This window comes from Dermochelys coriacea, chromosome 2, assembly GCF_009764565.3.
Source record: "Dermochelys coriacea isolate rDerCor1 chromosome 2, rDerCor1.pri.v4, whole genome shotgun sequence".
NCBI classification, from domain to species: domain Eukaryota; kingdom Metazoa; phylum Chordata; order Testudines; family Dermochelyidae; genus Dermochelys; species Dermochelys coriacea.
In genome coordinates, this window is record NC_050069.1 from 249,931,293 (window position 1) to 249,940,200 (window position 8,908).

The window sequence follows — 8,908 nt, forward strand, 5'->3', positions numbered from 1 at the left end:
GGTCCTACGCTATCAAACCCTTAATGTAGGTCTTATGTAGGGTGTAGGATTATGTGTATGCTTTCTGCCCTGAGGTTAATTTGATACCCACAATCAGAAGTCAAAGATAAATTTTCATAGCACTCATTATTTTAGGGAAGGAAGTCTTCACGATTATGGGAGACAGGTTAATGTAAGTTATATGACCATAGATAATGACAAATATTGCTAATACTTATTGGAAATTGTAATTTAAATTCAGATATAATTGTAAAAATTGGGACCACTGATTCTTAAGTGACTACAAGGAAACATGAAATTTAAAAAAAGTCATACAAGAGAACAGGTTAGACATTGGGTTTTACCCAGTCCGTCATTTTATATATATATATGGAGGTAAATGAAATTTGACTTCTATCCATTTGTCGAGATTCTTATTTCTTTTCTAACTCCCCCACAAGCCACATGGGGCAGATGTTGATTCACTAATTTGTTGTGTTTTGGTTAATTATTTTGGTTTTATTATTCTTTATTTTAGCCCTTCCCACTTTCCACTTCACTCCTCTTCTGTTTTTCCTCTTCCCCACCTGCTGCCTTTCCCTCTTCTCTCTTTCATCTGCTTTACTGCTGGTTTGGTTTTGGTGGTCAGAAAGCTATGCTGAAGACATGAGTTTTTTACTTTGCTCTCGAAGCAGTGAGATTTGTGGTCATTCTCCTCTCCTCCAGTAGAGGATTTCAAAGGTTAGGATATCTTGTTGTGGAAGCCCTGTCTTTCACTGTCATTGTTTCACCTTCAGGTCCGGACATATTGTGATTCCTGAGGAACTTTGCTGTCCAGAAGGTCACTGTCACATAGATAGAGGCAGCCTCTGAGATATTTTGAGCATGATCCATGGAGGACTTTGAGGACTGGCACAGACACTTTCAAATAGAAGGTTCTTCAGATGCCTAGTCTCTTAAATAGACAGTTTGGGTTTAAGTTGGTTGCCTCAAGACAGCCTGTTCATTGCTGAATCTAGTTGTGATCAAGACAGTGATGACTCACTGGACTCTCCATGTTAACTTTTGCATTTTATCTAAGATCAGGCATCCATAAGCATGCCTGACTGAATCAATATAACATGTAAAGTTTATGTTGTTAAAATAAAATGCATGACAGCTAAAGGATAATTAGCTTCCCACCTTTTCAACAGTTTAGTGTCAGTTTGACAAAATCATGCTGCTTTACAAATTAAAGTTCTATCTCCAGATACTTATATAATTTTCTCTTGTACGTCAATAATTATTGTTACGTAACTGATGGAATTTTAATTAATGAAGGGTAAATGCTTCATGCCATCAGTATAAAATGAAGTGTTAGGACTCTGGGATCAGTATATAATTGCTCATGAAATCCCTTGGTTGAAGGATTGCTCTGGGATCATATCCTCCAGGCACTGTTTACACATTGTACATTTTAAATGTATTTTAATATTCAAATTAAAGAAAATGGAGATGGCTGGATAACTCTCCAGTATTCCCTACTGTTTGGGTCAGATCTTCAGCTATGCTCCGACACTTCATACAATCTAAAAAGGGCCAGGGCAGCATAAGTCACTCTATAAGCCTCTTGTCCAGCTGGGGAAGGATTGTCTGGATGAAGGCATTGTGGAAGGCAGCCATAAGGCTGTTGTCCAAGGACCCCCTCACAAACCTGGACACAGGCCACATTGTGGACAAGAGGAGTATGTCAAGGATGGGGCTACAGCACATCATGCTGTGGAGATTCTGGAGCCTGGTGCAGTCTGCAGGCCAGCTGAAGGAGGCTCCTGAATTTAGACAGCCCCCCGATGGCTGTCTGAGTTATGCCGGGGGCTTCTCTAGCCCCTGAAACAGCCCCAAAATCAGGAGGGTGCAAAGGTAGCTTAAAACCACTATAGCTCTTTGAACCATAGCACAGAATCTCACCCAGTGACTATAAGGCCAGTGGGGGACTTACTATAGCAAAGATGTAAGAGAAAATATAGTTTTCAGTAGGTATGAATGGCCCTTATGAGGAATATTAATTTACAGATCATACTGTTTGAGGGCTCACAGGATTGATCTAAAAAAATAAAAGTGCACTTAATACGTATGTTACTGAAACAAGACTTTACTGAGATACTCCATTAAGCTCCAATTCTTCTGCTCTGATTATTTAGGAGACTTGCAAAATCAACATTGCTGCTTATTCCATTATTTGGAGTTCACTACATGGTGTTTGCTGTATTTCCTATACGCATTTCCAGTCACTATCAGATAATTTTTGAGTTATGTTTGGGATCTTTTCAGGTAAATTCTAAACCTTTACAAATTTTAAATCTTTTACTGATTGAGTTCAGAGCTGTGTACTAACTGATACACATTGTCTGTTTACAGGGGCTGGTTGTTGCAGTCCTGTACTGCTTTTTGAACAGTGAAGTAAGTTTCCCTTTTCTCCCCAGAGATATTGAATAATGTTTTCAATGTAGTAGCAATACGTGTAATAGCAGCTTTAGTATTCTAGCATATAAATCATAAAGGGTATCAGCGAGTTATTATTGTACAGAATATGGTAATTTCTATATGAGAGGGGATTATATTAGATATAAAAAAACCATACTAAGGCGTAATTATGGGGAGAAGGGAGGTTAAACTCTGTCTGGGACCTCTGTCACCCTAAAACCAGGAGGTGTTGTTAAATTCTATCCTTACTGTTTATTAATCTAAGAAAATCCCAAAGGTGAAGTTCTGGCCCTATGGCAGTCAATGGGAGGTTGTTGTTTTTTATTGGATTCAGAGGGCATAAGGTTTCATCCCAAAACTTTCAAAGGTTAATATTGGAAATTCTCTGGGACACACTTCTGCTCGCACAATTGGAGCCAGGTTTTCAAAAATCCTCAGCACCCAACAGCTCCCATTGTTCTTGAAGTGCACCAGTGATGGTGATGATTTACATTGTTCTCAGTGGGGTGCAGAGTGCTTCTGAAAATCTGACCACTTCATTCAGGTGCCTAAATAGGAGCCTGAGCTCTTTCAAAAATCTGAGAATTTGCTTAGGTCCCTAAATGGGAGCTTCTGGATGCTAAGCGCTTACTACAATTTAGTCTTTATTGTAAAACTTGGCACATCTAGGCCCTCCTTCACAGTGTTGTCATCTGATTTCATATGATGACCAATAGACTCGAGGACATATCCCCTGAGTAAGAAGATGCCATTTTTGCACAGTCACTTTTCAGAGTAGAACCACACTTTAAATAATATAGAGTATATCACAGAAAGAGTGTGTGCATTTGCTAGAGTGAAGGATTAGGAGCTAGATCTCCTGAGTTTTCCTGGCTCTGACATTGATGTGCTGCATTATCTTGGACTAGTCACTGAATTATTTATGCCTCGGTTTACTCATCTGTAAAAACTTATCATAAATAACTACCCACCATTTTTACAAACCCTTTTTGATTGTTCTCTTCTCATTTTTCAGCCAAGTCAACACACTTTTAAATTCTGGAGATAGGAAACATATTAGTCAACTGCTTTCAGTAATAATTGAGTTCTGAGTTGTTATTATTAATAATAATAGTTAGCCCCTGCTACCTGAGTATTTTGGAGCTAAGCTTTACATCCTAGGGAGGTAGTTGTGGTTAAAGTTGGGGAGATAGAGATGTTATGTGACTTTCTTGATATCACACAATAAGTCCATAGCAAAGCTAGACTTAGAGCCCAGGTTCTCATGCCTATGCTTTAATCTCAAGATCGTGCTGCCTATCTGAATTTAGAAGAGTTGTGTTTACTTTTATTTTTCTTTCTACTTACTTCTCAGGAGGCCAAAGGGTTATGGTGCATTTTCAGGTCCTTGGATGGAAGGCATTATATGAGTTCAAAGTATTATTAATAACTCTTCTCAGACTCTTTGACTCAATTTCATTTTCAAGTAAAATAGAGATTATTTTAGTAGTTTCCATGTGACACCATTGAAAGCACAAATGTTTCCCATGTAAAGTGCATTTTTAGCTCACATGCATTTTTTAAATATAGGTACAAGGTGAGCTGAAAAGGAAATGGCGGAGTTTGTGTTTGAGCCAGACAGTGGGCCGCGACTACAGACTCCATAGCTGTTCTATTTCTCGAAATGGCTCAGAAAGTGTCTCCCAGCTCCATCGGAATTCAGGGGCACAGTCTTTTATGCAGACAGAGACCACAGTGATATAAACCATGTAGCTCAACCTAAAGACTATGGGACATATCACTGTATGGAGCTCAATGTAATATTTTCTAAAATGCACCATTTATGCTTTGCTTTTCTACATATTGACGTCTGGAGAATGGCCTGGTGCAGTAAATCATGTAACAGATGGGCAGGCGGCTTTGCAGACATTTTGGCCTCGATCCCCAAAGGTATTTAGCTGCCTAACCCCCATTGATTTGAAAGCAGTAGGAGTTAGGCACCTAAATACCTTTGGAGATCTGAGCCTTTGTGCTTTTATTTATTCCTATTCACATTACATTCTGATGTTCTCCTGTCATTTGTACCAGTGGTAACTATCTAAATATAATTTATTTTAATGCTCCATTTCTATTTATCGGTCTCTAATATGTAATGTATGCTGAACCCCACCCAGTGTATGTTGCTTTGGTCCATGTTTACAGGGGTAGGATGGGAGTTGAGAGAGAATATCATATATACCATCTATATTTAATAGACTGTTTCTTTCACACAGACGCTAGACCCTACTATAGCAAACAAAATTGAAATAGAGATATTTAGGGCCATATGTATGTTCTTGATCCCCATATGGAAATCCAGTTGATGACAGTGGGAATTTAGCATACAGATGAAGGGCATTATGAGTCCATAATTTGTACAGAAGAAAATGTTAGTCCTTCTTAGCTCCTTACATAAATCCTAATTCAATTCAGAGCTACCTCACTGCAATATTTGATCCTAAGGGCTTGATCCTGCTTTTCTGCACGAGTGCCCATTTCTACATATCTTAATGCAGAATGTGAGGCTAGCCCTGCAGTCCTTACAGAAAAGTCCATTGCACAGTAGTAGTCATTAAACAGTCAGCATTTGCCAATAGCGGTATCTGAGTTTACTAGAGTTTTCCCCATACTAAAAATCAAAGATATCTGTGGTAACTGTGTGGTAACATTTGGAAAATGTTAATGTTTTTAATGACTTCTACTCCATCTGATTTTTTTCTACCTACCTGACAGTACATTTATGTATTTCAGAAAGGTGGGACTGAACTTTAATACCCTAGCCATCAAGTTCTATGAGTTTTCAGAAATGGTATCCTTTTTGCTTTGGTTCAAAAGAAAAAAATATTTTGGTTACATTTTTGATAGATATCCATCATATAAGATAAACAGACAGAAAGGAACCCACACTGATGTTAGAAAAGAGTTAGGAACACATAGAATACAAAACTAGGCGCCTCAATCTCTTCTTATCTAACTTTCTAAAGAGGTATTTTCCTAATAGAACAACCTAGTGAAAACTAAACAGGAATGGACATCCCACTCACCCACTGAAAATATGTTTTTATACATAATGATTTTATTAAAATATATCTTTAGAACTTCACATTTGGCAGCTAAAATTAAGGTATCAAATTATAAATACTACTGGAGTTTAATGAACTATGTAAATATTTTCAACAAAATGCCGTTTTATATCTGTGAGGTGATTGAAAATGCAATCCTGACCAGCAAGGCCAGAGGAAAAAAAAAGACAATCCCTTTCAAATGACCATAAAAGGCATAAATTGAAAGGATTTTTTTGGTAACCTCAAGCCCCTTATGTAGCCCAGTGAAATAAAAGACACAGCACTGACAAGTGCTTATAAATACACACTGGAGTCTTACAAGACATAAGCAGTGTTCTGTTTACCTCTCATGTCACAACTGACCACATCCTCTCTAAATAACACGTGTGAATACTGTGCATTTGCATGAGTACTTTTGCCTCATAAACTGAAGTGTTACCACAATATTTCAAACAGCAAATTGTACATTACATGACAGTTGCCATGATTTAAATAATAATCACTTAATTCATATCTTCTAATTAGTATTACCAATAAACACCCTGTATTGTAATTCATTTTAAGTAACAATAAGTAATAGATTGTTTTGTGTAACAATCTATTTATTGCCATATTCACAAACAATAGCCATGGTTCAAAAGGTAAATAGTTACTGTTGCGCAACTGAGGCCTTTTCTGTTCTACAAAAATAATCTGACAATCAAGGGACTTTCATACCAGCCTTTTATACCTTAAACCACTCAGAATATTTTGTAGAGACAGTCACTTGTCAAGTTAACTTAAAAAGTTAAAAAGATTTGACTGTTCAGTGATACTTGTGTGTTAACATTGGTCAAAATATTCAGATATTTGGAACAAACTGATAAACTAAACAGTAATAAGTCACCAGGACCAGTTGGTATTCACGCAAGAGTTCTGAAGGAACTCAAATGTGAAATTGTAGGACTACTAACTGTAGTCTGTAACCTATCATTTAAATCAGCTTCTGTACCAAATGACTGGAGGATAGCTAATGTGATGACAGTTTTTAAAAAGGCACCAGAGGTGACCCTGGCAATTACAGGCCAGTAAGCCTGACTTCAGTACCGAGCAAAGTGGTTGAAACTATAATAAAGAACAGAATTTTCAGACACATAGATGAACATAATTTGTTGGGGAATAGTCAACATGGTTTTCGTAAAGGGAAATCATGCCTCACCAATCTACTAGAATTCGTTGAGGGGGTCAACAAGCATGTGGGAAAGGGGGATCCAGTGGAAATAGTGTATTTAGATTTTCAGAAAGCCTTTGACAAGGTCGCTCACCAAGGGCTCTTAAGCAAAGTAAGCACTCATGGGATAAGAGGGAAGGTCCTCTCATGGATTGGTAACTGGTTAAAAGATAGGAAAGAAAGGGTAGGAATAAATGGTCAGTTTTCAGAATGGAGAGAGGTAAATAGTGGTGTCTCCCAAGGGTGTGTAGTGGGACCAATCCTATTCAATATATTCATAAATGATCTGGAAAAAGGGTAAACAGTGAGGTGGCAAAATTTGCTGATGATACAAAAACTACTCAAGATCGTTAAGTCCCAGGCAGACTGCAAAGAGCTACAAAGAGATCTCTCAAAACTGGGTGACTGGGCAACAAAATGGCAGATGAAATTCAATGTTGATAAATTCAAGGTAATGCACATTGGAAAGCATAATCCCAGCTATACATATAAAATGATGGGGTCTAAATTAGCTGTTACTACTCAAGAAAGAGATCTTGGAATCATTAGCAGAACCTGAAACCTGATGATTTTGCGTGGTTTTGAGTTTCATTACATCTCGTACACTGGGACAGGTTGTGGCTGATCCTGTGTCTAAGGCATGGGGAGATGGCCAGATTGTGTTTCTCTTACTTGTTCTGAATTACACTGAGCACCACAAATAGCCCCTCTGACATCAGTGCATTTGTCATCTCCATCTGGACAGAGTGGAGATTTGGGAGTGGGGCACAGATAACTGTTTGTGGCTCCCTGATCTGGAGCTACCCTATGTTAGCACAAGTTGGAGCTGCTCTGAAACAGCTCAAACGTATGCCACTGCTATAAAGCTCCACAAAGACCTTACTCCAGTAGCGGATAAGGAGTATGCCTGCTCAACCCTATAGCACCCCTTCTCCCCACCCCAGAGCACTCTAGGCATGCCCTCTCCCTCCTCTGACACGGGGGATGGAAAGGCATTTGGCACAAACATGAGGTACAAAGTGGCCTTAGCAGACCAGAGAAAGGCTCTTCTCAGTGTGAGAGTACCACAATCTGGCCCTTCACAACTGTTGGGGGTGAGAGAGGGAAGAGATGTGTAAACTGCCATCCCCAAAGCTCATCTTCCCACCTCATCCAAATTACACCTAATGTGTAAATGACAAAAGCCAAAATTCTCCTTCTCCACTTTACGTGCAAAATTTTTCACACATCCCTAATGACAATCAAACATTAAACTCTTCTGGCAACATCAAGTACAACTGACAAGTACTCTGCAGAAAGAATTACTCTGTATTTATAGGTTGTCATTCTATAGTCTTAGACTACAACCCTGTATCTGCAGTGATACAGCAAGCTGTGTCATTTACCAACAAAAGCCTACTTTTAAATTACCAACTGTGCCTATATACACCTTGATAATCTCTGAGCAGTGAATACTGCACTGCCATTACCAAACTGCATGATTTACTACACTGTAGTATTTTTGTGATTTAAATAAAACATCAAGATAAACACTTTTTCTGACAAGTATGTTATGAGGACTACATCACCATAACATTAACCACAGAGAATTCCAGAATCTGCTTTAATAATCCAGTATAAAAATGTATTTTGCCATTGATACATCTTGTAATAAAGTGTAATTAAACACAATCCAGGTACATCTACTTTGTAAACTAATTTATACTGGGCTGCTATTTATAAAACTGCTTTATTTCCATATGTACTGTAATAAGATTATTTACATCCTGCAACTTTTTCCTAGTGCATTCGCATAAGAAACTGTTTAACACATTCTCTTTGGTCCTCTGTATTGATAATGGTTTTTATGTGTCAAGTACAGTAAACTTTAAACCTGATGTAAATGAATGGTATTTTTTACAAAATATACAGATTATGATGATGTATAGATAAATGTGTGTAAATAGATTTGCTTTTCATATTTGTAATACAGCATTTGTAGTCTCTGTTATCCTGCTGATTTATAATGTCATAATGCTAACAGATTTCTCTGTGGTTTGCTCCATGCAATGGCTGTGAAAAAGCAGATATTCACATGCTTTATTCTAACAGTAATGCAGTTTACTCAGTTCTGTAGCAAACTTTAGCCATAATAGACTGAAAATAGTGGCAGAAAATAGTATTTGTGGATGGT

At 37.9% G+C, this 8,908-nt stretch overlaps 1 long non-coding RNA gene across 2 annotated transcripts; it reads left to right on the top strand.

The window, feature by feature from the left end:
* The first annotated feature begins 534 nt into the window (after nt 1–534).
* On the top strand, nt 535–8,702 carry LOC119851350. 2 transcript variants are annotated; one of them, XR_005291231.2, is made up of 4 exons: nt 535–914; nt 2,160–2,289; nt 2,377–2,418; nt 4,012–8,702. It is a non-coding gene; the product is annotated as an uncharacterized LOC119851350 (long non-coding RNA). The 2 variants fall into 2 exon arrangements; XR_005291230.2 differs by lacking the exon at nt 535–914 and having other exon boundaries at nt 1,015–2,289.
* Nucleotides 8,703–8,908: the final 206 nt, after the last annotated feature.